This window comes from Phyllobates terribilis, unplaced genomic scaffold, assembly GCF_046119375.1.
Source record: "Phyllobates terribilis strain yellow unplaced genomic scaffold, ASM4611937v1 Scaffold_123__1_contigs__length_5148117, whole genome shotgun sequence".
In the NCBI taxonomy this organism is placed as follows: Eukaryota; Metazoa; Chordata; class Amphibia; order Anura; family Dendrobatidae; genus Phyllobates; species Phyllobates terribilis.
The window spans coordinates 2,041,249-2,055,483 of NW_027362883.1; the positions used below are offsets into that span (position 1 = coordinate 2,041,249).

The 14,235-nt window shown below is 43.5% G+C and overlaps 7 non-coding genes and 1 pseudogene across 7 annotated transcripts; all 8 read left to right on the plus strand.

Annotated features, from left to right (window-relative positions):
* The first annotated feature begins 3,157 nt into the window (after positions 1-3,157).
* LOC141202548 (U2 spliceosomal RNA) lies at positions 3,158-3,357 on the plus strand. The gene has a single exon (XR_012273805.1). It is a non-coding gene; the product is annotated as a U2 spliceosomal RNA (small nuclear RNA).
* Positions 3,358-5,744: 2,387 nt separating this feature from the next.
* Positions 5,745-5,941, plus strand: LOC141202589 (U2 spliceosomal RNA). Its single transcript, XR_012273830.1, has one exon. It is a non-coding gene; the product is annotated as a U2 spliceosomal RNA (small nuclear RNA).
* Positions 5,942-7,056: 1,115 nt separating this feature from the next.
* LOC141202042 (U2 spliceosomal RNA) lies at positions 7,057-7,247 on the plus strand. Its single transcript, XR_012273329.1, has one exon. It is a non-coding gene; the product is annotated as a U2 spliceosomal RNA (small nuclear RNA).
* Positions 7,248-8,359: 1,112 nt separating this feature from the next.
* On the plus strand, positions 8,360-8,475 carry LOC141202692 (U2 spliceosomal RNA; annotated as a pseudogene).
* A 524-nt stretch (positions 8,476-8,999) lies between these two features.
* Positions 9,000-9,181, plus strand: LOC141202486 (U2 spliceosomal RNA). The gene has a single exon (XR_012273758.1). It is a non-coding gene; the product is annotated as a U2 spliceosomal RNA (small nuclear RNA).
* Positions 9,182-10,296: 1,115 nt separating this feature from the next.
* LOC141202043 (U2 spliceosomal RNA) lies at positions 10,297-10,487 on the plus strand. The gene has a single exon (XR_012273330.1). It is a non-coding gene; the product is annotated as a U2 spliceosomal RNA (small nuclear RNA).
* A 1,115-nt stretch (positions 10,488-11,602) lies between these two features.
* Positions 11,603-11,793, plus strand: LOC141202044 (U2 spliceosomal RNA). Its single transcript, XR_012273331.1, has one exon. It is a non-coding gene; the product is annotated as a U2 spliceosomal RNA (small nuclear RNA).
* A 1,116-nt stretch (positions 11,794-12,909) lies between these two features.
* Positions 12,910-13,100, plus strand: LOC141202045 (U2 spliceosomal RNA). The gene has a single exon (XR_012273332.1). It is a non-coding gene; the product is annotated as a U2 spliceosomal RNA (small nuclear RNA).
* Positions 13,101-14,235: the final 1,135 nt, after the last annotated feature.

Genomic DNA, 14,235 nt, shown 5'->3' on the forward strand with positions numbered 1-14,235 from the left:
AAAAAATTGACTTTTTTTTTGCATGGCAAGTTGCCTGTTTTTGTTATTGGTGACTTTAACTGTATTTTTTCAAAAGAAGCAAGGGCAGGTTCATGGCAATCTAAAGTGGATGTTACAGGTAATCTATGGAACCAAATGACTAAAGACTTCTCCCTTAGGGATGCTGTGTCGGAGAAGCCGGGACCTTTTACATATCATTCAGATGATGGCCATGCCGAGTCTAGACTGGACTATTTTTTTGTTTCCTCACCGGCAGTTAAATGTGTTAAGTATTCCCAAGAGAAAGTTTGCTTCTCTGATCATGAGTGTTTGCTTGGGGTGTTTGAGGTGGATGGTTTTTTCTATGGCAAAGGGAGGTGGCGGATGAATGTGAGTGTTCTGGATGACAAGCAAGTTTTCAGGTGTTTTTCAAAAAAATACCATGGTTGGGTGAGGAGGAAAAGGGATTTTTGCAATATCTTGGAATGGTGGGTGTGGGTCAAGGTTAGAATTAGGGATTTTTTCAGGAAAATTGGCTATATTAAGGCTAAAAAGAAGAGATTATTATATACACAAATAAATAGGAGGATTTCCTTTTTGCATGAATGTAGAGCTATGGGTATAGATGTTAAAAGTGAGTTGGTTAAAATGAAGAACGAAATGGGTGATTGGATGTTTGGACGAGGAAAGGAAATCATATTCCGGTCGAGAGTGAAGTTTAGGGAACAGAATGAGAAATGTACGCGCTTCTTTTTTAAGAAAATGTGTGGTGGTAAACGGGATATGCATGTGTTAGTGAATGATAAGGGTGATGAGGTACATGGTGAGGGAGTGATCAAGGAAGTGGTTAATTTTTATAAAGGCTTGTATGGGGAGAAAAAGTGTGATTTGGGGAACGAGAATGAGTTTTTGCAGGTACTTGGAAATTTTGTTACAGAAAGTGAAAGTCAGGCTTTGATGGATGATTTAACAGAGAAAGAATTGTTGGGTGTGATCTCCAAGTCTCCGAAGAACAAATCCCCTGGGCAGGATGGAATCCCATGTGATTTTTATGCAAAATATTGGGACGTTGTTTCTCAGGATCTGTTTGAAGTCATGAAATCCTTGTTTGCCGGAGTGAGTATGCCTGAGTGTATGAAGGGAGGTTTGGTTGTGTTATTGTTTAAAAAAGGTGATAGAAAGAGGCTAGCCAACTGGAGACCAATTACGCTGCTTAATGCTGATTATAAGATTTTTGCGAAAATTTTGGCTTGTCGTATGAGAGAAGTGATAGCATCTGTGATTGAGGAGGAACAAGTGTGTGCAGTGCCTGAACGGAGGATACAAGAGAACATTTGTCTGGTGAGGGATGTGCTAGAGGATTGTAAGAGTAGAAAGAAAGGTGTGATTGTATGTGCGCTTGACTTTGAAAAGGCCTTTGATTGTGTGGCTCACGTGTTTTTGTTTAATGTGTTGTTGAAGATGGGCTTTCCAGAGCGCTTGGTTAGATTGATTATGGGAATGTATGAGGGTGCTAGAAGTGTGGTGCAGGTGAATGGTTTTTTATCTGAGTCTTTTGAAATATTGTCAGGGGTGAGGCAGGGATGCCCGCTTTCTCCAATCATGTTTATTTGTGTGATGGAGCCTCTTCTCCAGCTTATTAGAAGGGATACAGTTTTAAAGGGGTTTTTGATCCCTGGCTGTGATGGTAAGGCTATTAAAGTGATTGGTTATATGGATGATGTGTGTGTGTTGTGTGATTCTGAGAGTGATGTCGCAAGGGTTAAATGGTTAGTCCAATGTTTTTGTGTGGCCTCTGCTTTCAAAATAAATTGGGAAAAAAGTAAGGTTAAGGGATTTTTTAGTAGTAAAAAAGTGAGTGATGCAGATATGGAATGTGTGGAAGGGGGGATTAAAGTGTTGGGGGTGTGTCTGGATGAGAGTTTAAAAGGGGACAAGAGTTGGGAGGATCTGGGTGGTAAAATTGCAAGGAAATTGGAATTATGGCGTCTGCGTGATCTGTCCTTTACTGGGAAAATTTTAATCATTAAAAGTATCATTCTCCCTATGCTTATTTATGTAGCTTTGATTTTTCCCCCATCTGTTGGAGTTTTGAAGAAGATTAATAGATTACTTTTTGTGTTCCTTTGGGGCAGTAATATAGAGAAGGCCAAGAGGGAATTTCTTCATAGGTGTAAAAGGAATGGTGGCCTAGGATTCCCTAACATCGAGACTTTTATTGGTCTGAATTGTATTAGTTTTTTTGCAGGACTTTTATTAAAGCAATCCAAGGCTGCATGTATGTGTAGATACCTTGGAGGCTCCGTCTTCCATCGGTTAAAATGGATGAATTATGATAACTGTAAACCTACTGCTTATGTATGCCCTTATTGGTACCTACAATTGGAATGTTTTATCAAAAAATTTCATCTTGAGAAAGTTCAGATGGTGAGTTTTCTGAAGAATAAAAGGATGGTGAAAAGGATGTGTGCGGATAATAGGATGTGTGAAATTAATGGGTTAAGGTCAGTTGAAGCGGAGGATGTCTGGTGTAAGCTGGTCAAACATGATATGTCTAACAAACAGAAAGATTTAGTTTGGATGTCTTTGCATGGGATTTTACCTGTGAGGAGTGTACAAAAAAGGAAAGGGTTGGCGGTGTCTGAAAGGTGTCCGAGAGAGCGGTGTGGGTGTAATGAAGAGGTCCATCATGTTCTATGGTCATGTAGGTTTGCGAAGGATGTTTGGTCTAAATTGGGTGGGTTATGTATGGAATTGACTGGGGTGAAACGTTTGAATTTTGAAATTGTCATGTTTGGGTTATGCATGTTAAACCGTGAAAAGGATAGGATTTTGTGGCTGTTTTTGGCTTGTGTGAAGGAGGTTTTGTGGAATTGCCGGAACTTGTATGTGTTTAAAAATGAGCGTTTTGAGGTGGATGATTGTGTTAAAATGGTCCTTGAGAAGTTATATTTCTATTATAAGTGTGATATGAAAGGTGGGATGGATGCAGAGGGAGTATGGAAATTCCGGAAATGGAAACATATAATTAGTCTGTAATTTTGTTTTTTTCTGATGTGTATATTGCATTTTTTCAATTTAACTGGATAATAAAAGAAACCATCATGATGAGTTTTAAACGATAAATGATTGTGGAATGGTTGTTTTTTTCAGATGAGGAGACGACCTTTTATTCTGCATTATTGTTTTAAACCTGAATGGTTTTGTAAAAAAAAAAAAAAAAAATCTGTTCTTATCAGTTTAATATCTGATACGTCCCCTATCTGGGGACCATATATTAAATGGATTTTTAGAACAGGGAGATGGAAAAAGAGCTTGCTCTGTCCACTCCACGCATTGACCTGGTATTGCAGTATCTCCAGGACCGGTGCACCCCTTCTTTAATGCAGTTTCTAAAATCAGAAAGAATTGAATTCAATGTTTTTTGTTCATTTTGCTTGTTTGTCGGATTTTGGGATGGACTCTTTGGCTTTGCTTTTCTTCTCCTCATTGGATTTTTCATGTTCAAAGTTGCAGAAGCCAGATTACAAGCTCATTTTGGTTCAACTTCAGCAACTGTGCATTGCATTGCCATGTAATGTGATGCAATGCTATCTTTCTAGCTCTCCCTTTTTACTTCCTTTTGGATAAACAGACATATTAGGCAAGCATTTTGGAGCTTTCACCTAAATAACTACAGGTGGTGAGATAAGCTGCACAATATAATTGACCTTTCAGTATATTGTTGCACACACACCATCTATTTAGCAAATGCCCTTGTTATCAACAGCAGCCTTTTAAACTCACCTGAGCTAACAGGTATGTGCGCTGGTTACTCTGCTGCGCTTAAAATTTCTTTTTTGGTTTGCTACAATGCCTTTTCTGAAACGTTGTCTCCCTCTGCTGGAACACTGACTTCTTTCATTTAATGCCTGCAGACTATAAAAGAGAACCCAACCCAAAAAGTTTGGTTGATTAGTCTGTGGCATTCTGTTAAACTGTTGCTTATGGCGGTCTCTGTGAGCTTCTCAGCGACATTCAGCCAGCCAGGTATCCTGCCTGCAGTAGATGGAATGTGGCAATGGAACGCTGGCTGCGCGTGTCATAATAGGCTCTGAGCCTTTATATACCTGTGCACAGCAGCAGCCACCTTCAGTCTGCTGCTGGACAGCCAGCAGCAGCAGGAGAGGTATGTAATCAGGAGCCCTCCTGCTAAGGGTAGACAGCTGCTCGTTCCACCCCACCCCCCGCCTTAATTGGTTCTCCTCCCTTCCAACGGTGTTGAGGCGGGTGGGAACAGCAGGGGGTGAAGGTGCTGTGTTTAAAGAGGTGGAGTTATGCAGATCTAAAACGCGTGGATTGCAGCAGCAGCAAGCCGAAAAGTGCAGGCATGTAAGGGATCTAGAGGTTGACAACATGTCTTCTTAACGGGAGTCCAGGAGCTCATCTCCACAAATGGACTTTTCAGGATCCTTGGGTGGCTCCGTAGTTTGAAACCAATTCTGGTTATCGCTTCTCGGCCTTTTGGCTAAGATCAAGTGCAGTGATCTAACGGTTGTTGCCTTGGTCTCGGCTAGGAGGTGCCTGGGGTACCCGGCTTGTTGGCCTTGGGGGATCGCTCTCTCTTAACGGAGGGAGCTTCACCCCCTTGCTGCTATTGGCAAGTCGGATTAGTCCCCAGGCAACGAGAGGCGATCACCCTTGTCACTACTTCGGTAGGGGGCAACTGTTCCCACACATAGCTGTGGGGACAACATTGTGGAAGGACTTGAAGATGGAGGACGTAATGAAGTGGAATTGCTTACGCTTTTCTGCGAAGATGGACTGTTTGTTGGAGGAAGAAGAAGTTCTGGATTTGCTGGAGGAATATGGAGCAGTAGAAAAGAACGATATCTTGTGCATGCAAGAGCTAAGGTACAAGAAGATGTATGATGTGACTTTACGCTTGGAGGAGAAATGTCTTCATTTCTTGAAGTGTTGGAATGGAGGGAAGGTTGGAGTGAAGCCACTTTTTTGGGAAAACCAAGAAATGTGGTAGTAAGTATGGACGATCCTTTTGTGATAATGGAGGAAGTGCTGGAGTATTTAAAGAAGAAATGTGTGTTGGTAAAGTTCCAGAAGGACTATTTGAACAAAGTTGGAGTATGGAACGGAAAAAGACGATTTGTAGTATGGATGAAGAGAGAAGAAGAGTTGGTTATGGGAAAAATTGTGATAAATGGCAGGACTGGTTTCTGTTATATGGAAAAAGACAAGAAGAGTTTTGAAGAATGTAAAGAGGAGCAGAGAGAGTTGCAAGTAGTTAAAGAGAAAGAAGAAATTGTGAGAAAGAAGCAAGATTTGGTGAGAAGTAAAGACTCATTGTTAGAAGGAGTAAAGATTGAAGATTGTGCTGTGGGAGAAGAGGAGATACAAGTAAAGCAGATATTTGTAAGGAGAGAACTAAAGGAAAATGATAAAGAAAAGAGACGTAAGTCGGAGGACAAGAAAGAAGAGAAAGTAACATGTGATAGTGCTGAAGGTGAAAAGATTTTGTTGGAAGGTTTTTTGGATAGTGACTGGGATATGTGGGACAGGTCTTGGAGTAGGAAAAGACGTGGAAGGAAAAAAGCTTTGAGTTAATTGTTAATGTCTTGTAGGAAGGTTTTTTTGCTGATGTAAGATTGTTTTATGTTTGTTAAATTTATTAAGTATTATTATTAAATTTTGTTATAAAAAAAAAAAAAGTTGAATTCGGATGATGAAGGCGTAGGCGACATTTTTGTTGTCCATGCATATGGAATTTAATTTATGTCGCGTCTTCTGACGCATTCAATTAAAAAAAAAAAAATCTGTTCTTATCAGTTTAATATCTGATACGTCCCCTATCTGGGGACCATATATTAAATGGATTTTTAGAACAGGGAGATGGAAAAAGAGCTTGCTCTGTCCACTCCACGCATTGACCTGGTATTGCAGTATCTCCAGGACCGGTGCACCCCTTCTTTAATGCAGTTTCTAAAATCAGAAAGAATTGAATTCAATGTTTTTTGTTCATTTTGCTTGTTTGTCGGATTTTGGGATGGACTCTTTGGCTTTGCTTTTCTTCTCCTCATTGGATTTTTCATGTTCAAAGTTGCAGAAGCCAGATTACAAGCTCATTTTGGTTCAACTTCAGCAACTGTGCATTGCATTGCCATGTAATGTGATGCAATGCTATCTTTCTAGCTCTCCCTTTTTACTTCCTTTTGGATAAACAGACATATTAGGCAAGCATTTTGGAGCTTTCACCTAAATAACTACAGGTGGTGAGATAAGCTGCACAATATAATTGACCTTTCAGTATATTGTTGCACACACACCATCTATTTAGCAAATGCCCTTGTTATCAACAGCAGCCTTTTAAACTCACCTGAGCTAACAGGTATGTGCGCTGGTTACTCTGCTGCGCTTAAAATTTCTTTTTTGGTTTGCTACAATGCCTTTTCTGAAACGTTGTCTCCCTCTGCTGGAACACTGACTTCTTTCATTTAATGCCTGCAGACTATAAAAGAGAACCCAACCCAAAAAGTTTGGTTGATTAGTCTGTGGCATTCTGTTAAACTGTTGCTTATGGCGGTCTCTGTGAGCTTCTCAGCGACATTCAGCCAGCCAGGTATCCTGCCTGCAGTAGATGGAATGTGGCAATGGAACGCTGGCTGCGCGTGTCATAATAGGCTCTGAGCCTTTATATACCTGTGCACAGCAGCAGCCACCTTCAGTCTGCTGCTGGACAGCCAGCAGCAGCAGCAGCAGGAGAGGTATGTAATCAGGAGCCCTCCTGCTAAGGGTAGACAGCTGCTCGTTCCACCCCACCCCCCGCCTTAATTGGTTCTCCTCCCTTCCAACGGTGTTGAGGCGGGTGGGAACAGCAGGGGGTGAAGGTGCTGTGTTTAAAGAGGTGGAGTTATGCAGATCTAAAACGCGTGGATTGCAGCAGCAGCAAGCCGAAAAGTGCAGGCATGTAAGGGATCTAGAGGTTGACAACATGTCTTCTTAACGGGAGTCCAGGAGCTCATCTCCACAAATGGACTTTTCAGGATCCTTGGGTGGCTCCGTAGTTTGAAACCAATTCTGGTTATCGCTTCTCGGCCTTTTGGCTAAGATCAAGTGTAGTATCTGTTCTTATCAGTTTAATATCTGATACGTCCCCTATCTGGGGACCATATATTAAATGGATTTTTAGAACAGGGAGATGGAAAAAGAGCTTGCTCTGTCCACTCCACGCATTGACCTGGTATTGCAGTATCTCCAGGACCGGTGCACCCCTTCTTTAATGCAGTTTCTAAAATCAGAAAGAATTGAATTCAATGTTTTTTGTTCATTTTGCTTGTTTGTCGGATTTTGGGATGGACTCTTTGGCTTTGCTTTTCTTCTCCTCATTGGATTTTTCATGTTCAAAGTTGCAGAAGCCAGATTACAAGCTCATTTTGGTTCAACTTCAGCAACTGTGCATTGCATTGCCATGTAATGTGATGCAATGCTATCTTTCTAGCTCTCCCTTTTTACTTCCTTTTGGATAAACAGACATATTAGGCAAGCATTTTGGAGCTTTCACATAAATAACTACAGGTGGTGAGATAAGCTGCACAATATAATTGACCTTTCAGTATATTGTTGCACACACACCATCTATTTAGCAAATGCCCTTGTTATCAACAGCAGCCTTTTAAACTCACCTGAGCTAACAGGTATGTGTGCTGGTTACTCTGCTGCGCTTAAAATTTCTTTTTTGGTTTGCTACAATGCCTTTTCTGAAACGTTGTCTCCCTCTGCTGGAACACTGACTTCTTTCATTTAATGCCTGCAGACTATAAAAGAGAACCCAACCCAAAAAGTTTGGTTGATTAGTCTGTGGCATTCTGTTAAACTGTTGCTTATGGCGGTCTCTGTGAGCTTCTCAGTGACATTCAGCCAGCCAGGTATCCTGCCTGCAGTAGATGGAATGTGGCAATGGAACGCTGGCTGCGCGTGTCATAATAGGCTCTGAGCCTTTATATACCTGTGCACAGCAGCAGCCACCTTCAGTCTGCTGCTGGACAGCCAGCAGCAGCAGCAGGAGAGGTATGTAATCAGGAGCCCTCCTGCTAAGGGTAGACAGCTGCTCGTTCCACCCCACCCCCCGCCTTAATTGGTTTTCCTCCCTTCCAACGGTGTTGAGGCGGGTGGGAACAGGAGGGGGTGAAGGTGCTGTGTTTAAAGAGGTGGAGTTATGCAGATCTAAAACGCGTGGATTGCAGCAGCAGCAAGCCGAAAAGTGCAGGCATGTAAGGGATCTAGAGGTTGACAACATGTCTTCTTAACGGGAGTCCAGGAGCTCATCTCCACAAATGGACTTTTCAGGATCCTTGGGTGGCTCCGTAGTTTGAAACCAATTCTGGTTATCGCTTCTCGGCCTTTTGGCTAAGATCAAGTGTAGTATCTTTTGAAAAGGCAGTTTTGTCCTTGGGCTGCCCTAGTAAATTGATGCATATTACACACTGGTTTGGTGCACTTGTTAGTACGCCAGGTGGCTCATAGAGTTATCTGATGGAAAACATGGCCCTCCAGGATCGAAGTCACTAGGCTGGGTAAGTGTGAGGGCTTTGGAGCAATGTGCCCCAGGAGTAGGCGCCCTGGTGGGAGTCCAAGCTTACTGGGACTGGGAACCCCAGAAAGACTTGGCTTCGTAGCACGCCGCACCTTTGCCAATCATACTTTCTGAGCAACCCCCCCTATTCCTGGCCTCCGGGCTAGGAAGGGGAATTTTTATAAACCCGGTCGGAGGTCCGGTCAGCTTTGGGCTGAGAAACCAACACAGGCTCCAGCTCCACTAGGGTGGCAGCCTAGATGGAAGCTGGGAGCACGAAAACGGCTCTTCTCCGGCTTCGGCTAGGGAGAGCATCGGAGATCCCTGACCCTCGCTGTGGCCTTCTGGCTCGGAGGGATGGGGATGGTTTATTGGGGACCCTCTCCTCCGGGAAGGGTCCACATGAATCCTCGCCTCGTGCGCTGTTTTGGTGTGACTTCGGTCACATTTTTCAGTGCCTTGGATGCAGCTTCAATCAAAAAATCTGTTCTTATCAGTTTAATATCTGATACGTCCCCTATCTGGGGACCATATATTAAATGGATTTTTAGAACAGGGAGATGGAAAAAGAGCTTGCTCTGTCCACTCCACGCATTGACCTGGTATTGCAGTATCTCCAGGACCGGTGCACCCCTTCTTTAATGCAGTTTCTAAAATCAGAAAGAATTGAATTCAATGTTTTTTGTTCATTTTGCTTGTTTGTCGGATTTTGGGATGGACTCTTTGGCTTTGCTTTTCTTCTCCTCATTGGATTTTTCATGTTCAAAGTTGCAGAAGCCAGATTACAAGCTCATTTTGGTTCAACTTCAGCAACTGTGCATTGCATTGCCATGTAATGTGATGCAATGCTATCTTTCTAGCTCTCCCTTTTTACTTCCTTTTGGATAAACAGACATATTAGGCAAGCATTTTGGAGCTTTCACCTAAATAACTACAGGTGGTGAGATAAGCTGCACAATATAATTGACCTTTCAGTATATTGTTGCACACACACCATCTATTTAGCAAATGCCCTTGTTATCAACAGCAGCCTTTTAAACTCACCTGAGCTAACAGGTATGTGCGCTGGTTACTCTGCTGCGCTTAAAATTTCTTTTTTGGTTTGCTACAATGCCTTTTCTGAAACGTTGTCTCCCTCTGCTGGAACACTGACTTCTTTCATTTAATGCCTGCAGACTATAAAAGAGAACCCAACCCAAAAAGTTTGGTTGATTAGTCTGTGGCATTCTGTTAAACTGTTGCTTATGGCGGTCTCTGTGAGCTTCTCAGTGACATTCAGCCAGCCAGGTATCCTGCCTGCAGTAGATGGAATGTGGCAATGGAACGCTGGCTGCGCGTGTCATAATAGGCTCTGAGCCTTTATATACCTGTGCACAGCAGCAGCCACCTTCAGTCTGCTGCTGGACAGCCAGCAGCAGCAGCAGCAGGAGAGGTATGTAATCAGGAGCCCTCCTGCTAAGGGTAGACAGCTGCTCGTTCCACCCCACCCCCCGCCTTAATTGGTTCTCCTCCCTTCCAACGGTGTTGAGGCGGGTGGGAACAGCAGGGGGTGAAGGTGCTGTGTTTAAAGAGGTGGAGTTATGCAGATCTAAAACGCGTGGATTGCAGCAGCAGCAAGCCGAAAAGTGCAGGCATGTAAGGGATCTAGAGGTTGACAACATGTCTTCTTAACGGGAGTCCAGGAGCTCATCTCCACAAATGGACTTTTCAGGATCCTTGGGTGGCTCCGTAGTTTGAAACCAATTCTGGTTATCGCTTCTCGGCCTTTTGGCTAAGATCAAGTGTAGTATCTGTTCTTATCAGTTTAATATCTGATACGTCCCCTATCTGGGGACCATATATTAAATGGATTTTTAGAACAGGGAGATGGAAAAAGAGCTTGCTCTGTCCACTCCACGCATTGACCTGGTATTGCAGTATCTCCAGGACCGGTGCACCCCTTCTTTAATGCAGTTTCTAAAATCAGAAAGAATTGAATTCAATGTTTTTTGTTCATTTTGCTTGTTTGTCGGATTTTGGGATGGACTCTTTGGCTTTGCTTTTCTTCTCCTCATTGGATTTTTCATGTTCAAAGTTGCAGAAGCCAGATTACAAGCTCATTTTGGTTCAACTTCAGCAACTGTGCATTGCATTGCCATGTAATGTGATGCAATGCTATCTTTCTAGCTCTCCCTTTTTACTTCCTTTTGGATAAACAGACATATTAGGCAAGCATTTTGGAGCTTTCACCTAAATAACTACAGGTGGTGAGATAAGCTGCACAATATAATTGACCTTTCAGTATATTGTTGCACACACACCATCTATTTAGCAAATGCCCTTGTTATCAACAGCAGCCTTTTAAACTCACCTGAGCTAACAGGTATGTGCGCTGGTTACTCTGCTGCGCTTAAAATTTCTTTTTTGGTTTGCTACAATGCCTTTTCTGAAACGTTGTCTCCCTCTGCTGGAACACTGACTTCTTTCATTTAATGCCTGCAGACTATAAAAGAGAACCCAACCCAAAAAGTTTGGTTGATTAGTCTGTGGCATTCTGTTAAACTGTTGCTTATGGCGGTCTCTGTGAGCTTCTCAGCGACATTCAGCCAGCCAGGTATCCTGCCTGCAGTAGATGGAATGTGGCAATGGAACGCTGGCTGCGCGTGTCATAATAGGCTCTGAGCCTTTATATACCTGTGCACAGCAGCAGCCACCTTCAGTCTGCTGCTGGACAGCCAGCAGCAGCAGCAGCAGGAGAGGTATGTAATCAGGAGCCCTCCTGCTAAGGGTAGACAGCTGCTCGTTCCACCCCACCCCCCGCCTTAATTGGTTCTCCTCCCTTCCAACGGTGTTGAGGCGGGTGGGAACAGCAGGGGGTGAAGGTGCTGTGTTTAAAGAGGTGGAGTTATGCAGATCTAAAACGCGTGGATTGCAGCAGCAGCAAGCCGAAAAGTGCAGGCATGTAAGGGATCTAGAGGTTGACAACATGTCTTCTTAACGGGAGTCCAGGAGCTCATCTCCACAAATGGACTTTTCAGGATCCTTGGGTGGCTCCGTAGTTTGAAACCAATTCTGGTTATCGCTTCTCGGCCTTTTGGCTAAGATCAAGTGTAGTATCTGTTCTTATCAGTTTAATATCTGATACGTCCCCTATCTGGGGACCATATATTAAATGGATTTTTAGAACAGGGAGATGGAAAAAGAGCTTGCTCTGTCCACTCCACGCATTGACCTGGTATTGCAGTATCTCCAGGACCGGTGCACCCCTTCTTTAATGCAGTTTCTAAAATCAGAAAGAATTGAATTCAATGTTTTTTGTTCATTTTGCTTGTTTGTCGGATTTTGGGATGGACTCTTTGGCTTTGCTTTTCTTCTCCTCATTGGATTTTTCATGTTCAAAGTTGCAGAAGCCAGATTACAAGCTCATTTTGGTTCAACTTCAGCAACTGTGCATTGCATTGCCATGTAATGTGATGCAATGCTATCTTTCTAGCTCTCCCTTTTTACTTCCTTTTGGATAAACAGACATATTAGGCAAGCATTTTGGAGCTTTCACCTAAATAACTACAGGTGGTGAGATAAGCTGCACAATATAATTGACCTTTCAGTATATTGTTGCACACACACCATCTATTTAGCAAATGCCCTTGTTATCAACAGCAGCCTTTTAAACTCACCTGAGCTAACAGGTATGTGCGCTGGTTACTCTGCTGCGCTTAAAATTTCTTTTTTGGTTTGCTACAATGCCTTTTCTGAAACGTTGTCTCCCTCTGCTGGAACACTGACTTCTTTCATTTAATGCCTGCAGACTATAAAAGAGAACCCAACCCAAAAAGTTTGGTTGATTAGTCTGTGGCATTCTGTTAAACTGTTGCTTATGGCGGTCTCTGTGAGCTTCTCAGCTACATTCAGCCAGCCAGGTATCCTGCCTGCAGTAGATGGAATGTGGCAATGGAACGCTGGCTGCGTGTGTCATAATAGGCTCTGAGCCTTTATATACCTGTGCACAGCAGCAGCCACCTTCAGTCTGCTGCTGGACAGCCAGCAGCAGCAGCAGCAGGAGAGGTATGTAATCAGGAGCCCTCCTGCTAAGGGTAGACAGCTGCTCGTTCCACCCCACCCCCCGCCTTAATTTTTTTCTCCTCCCTTCCAACGGTGTTGAGGCGGGTGGGAACAGCAGGGGGTGAAGGTGCTGTGTTTAAAGAGGTGGAGTTATGCAGATCTAAAACGCGTGGATTGCAGCAGCAGCAAGCCGAAAAGTGCAGGCATGTAAGGGATCTAGAGGTTGACAACATGTCTTCTTAACGGGAGTCCAGGAGCTCATCTCCACAAATGGACTTTTCAGGATCCTTGGGTGGCTCCGTAGTTTGAAACCAATTCTGCTTATCGCTTCTCGGCCTTTTGGCTAAGATCAAGTGTAGTATCTGTTCTTATCAGTTTAATATCTGATACGTCCCCTATCTGGGGACCATATATTAAATGGATTTTTAGAACAGGGAGATGGAAAAAGAGCTTGCTCTGTCCACTCCACGCATTGACCTGGTATTGCAGTATCTCCAGGACCGGTGCACCCCTTCTTTAATGCAGTTTCTAAAATCAGAAAGAATTGAATTCAATGTTTTTTGTTCATTTTGCTTGTTTGTCGGATTTTGGGATGGACTCTTTGGCTTTGCTTTTCTTCTCCTCATTGGATTTTTCATGTTCAAAGTTGCAGAAGCCAGATTACAAGCTCATTTTGGTTCAACTTCAGCAACTGTGCATTGCATTGCCATGTAATGTGATGCAATGCTATCTTTCTAGCTCTCCCTTTTTACTTCCTTTTGGATAAACAGACATATTAGGCAAGCATTTTGGAGCTTTCACCTAAATAACTACAGGTGGTGAGATAAGCTGCACAATATAATTGACCTTTCAGTATATTGTTGCACACACACCATCTATTTAGCAAATGCCCTTGTTATCAACAGCAGCCTTTTAAACTCACCTGAGCTAACAGGTATGTGCGCTGGTTACTCTGCTGCGCTTAAAATTTCTTTTTTGGTTTGCTACAATGCCTTTTCTGAAACGTTGTCTCCCTCTGCTGGAACACTGACTTCTTTCATTTAATGCCTGCAGACTATAAAAGAGAACCCAACCCAAAAAGTTTGGTTGATTAGTCTGTGGCATTCTGTTAAACTGTTGCTTATGGCGGTCTCTGTGAGCTTCTCAGCGACATTCAGCCAGCCAGGTATCCTGCCTGCAGTAGATGGAATGTGGCAATGGAACGCTGGCTGCGCGTGTCATAATAGGCTCTGAGCCTTTATATACCTGTGCACAGCAGCAGCCACCTTCAGTCTGCTGCTGGACAGCCAGCAGCAGCAGCAGCAGGAGAGGTATGTAATCAGGAGCCCTCCTGCTAAGGGTAGACAGCTGCTCGTTCCACCCCACCCCCCGCCTTAATTGGTTCTCCTCCCTTCCAACGGTGTTGAGGCGGGTGGGAACAGCAGGGGGTGAAGGTGCTGTGTTTAAAGAGGTGGAGTTATGCAGATCTAAAACGCGTGGATTGCAGCAGCAGCAAGCCGAAAAGTGCAGGCATGTAAGGGATCTAGAGGTTGACAACATGTCTTCTTAACGGGAGTCCAGGAGCTCATCTCCACAAATGGACTTTTCAGGATCCTTGGGTGGCTCCGTAGTTTGAAACCAATTCTGGTTATCGCTTCTCGGCCTTTTGG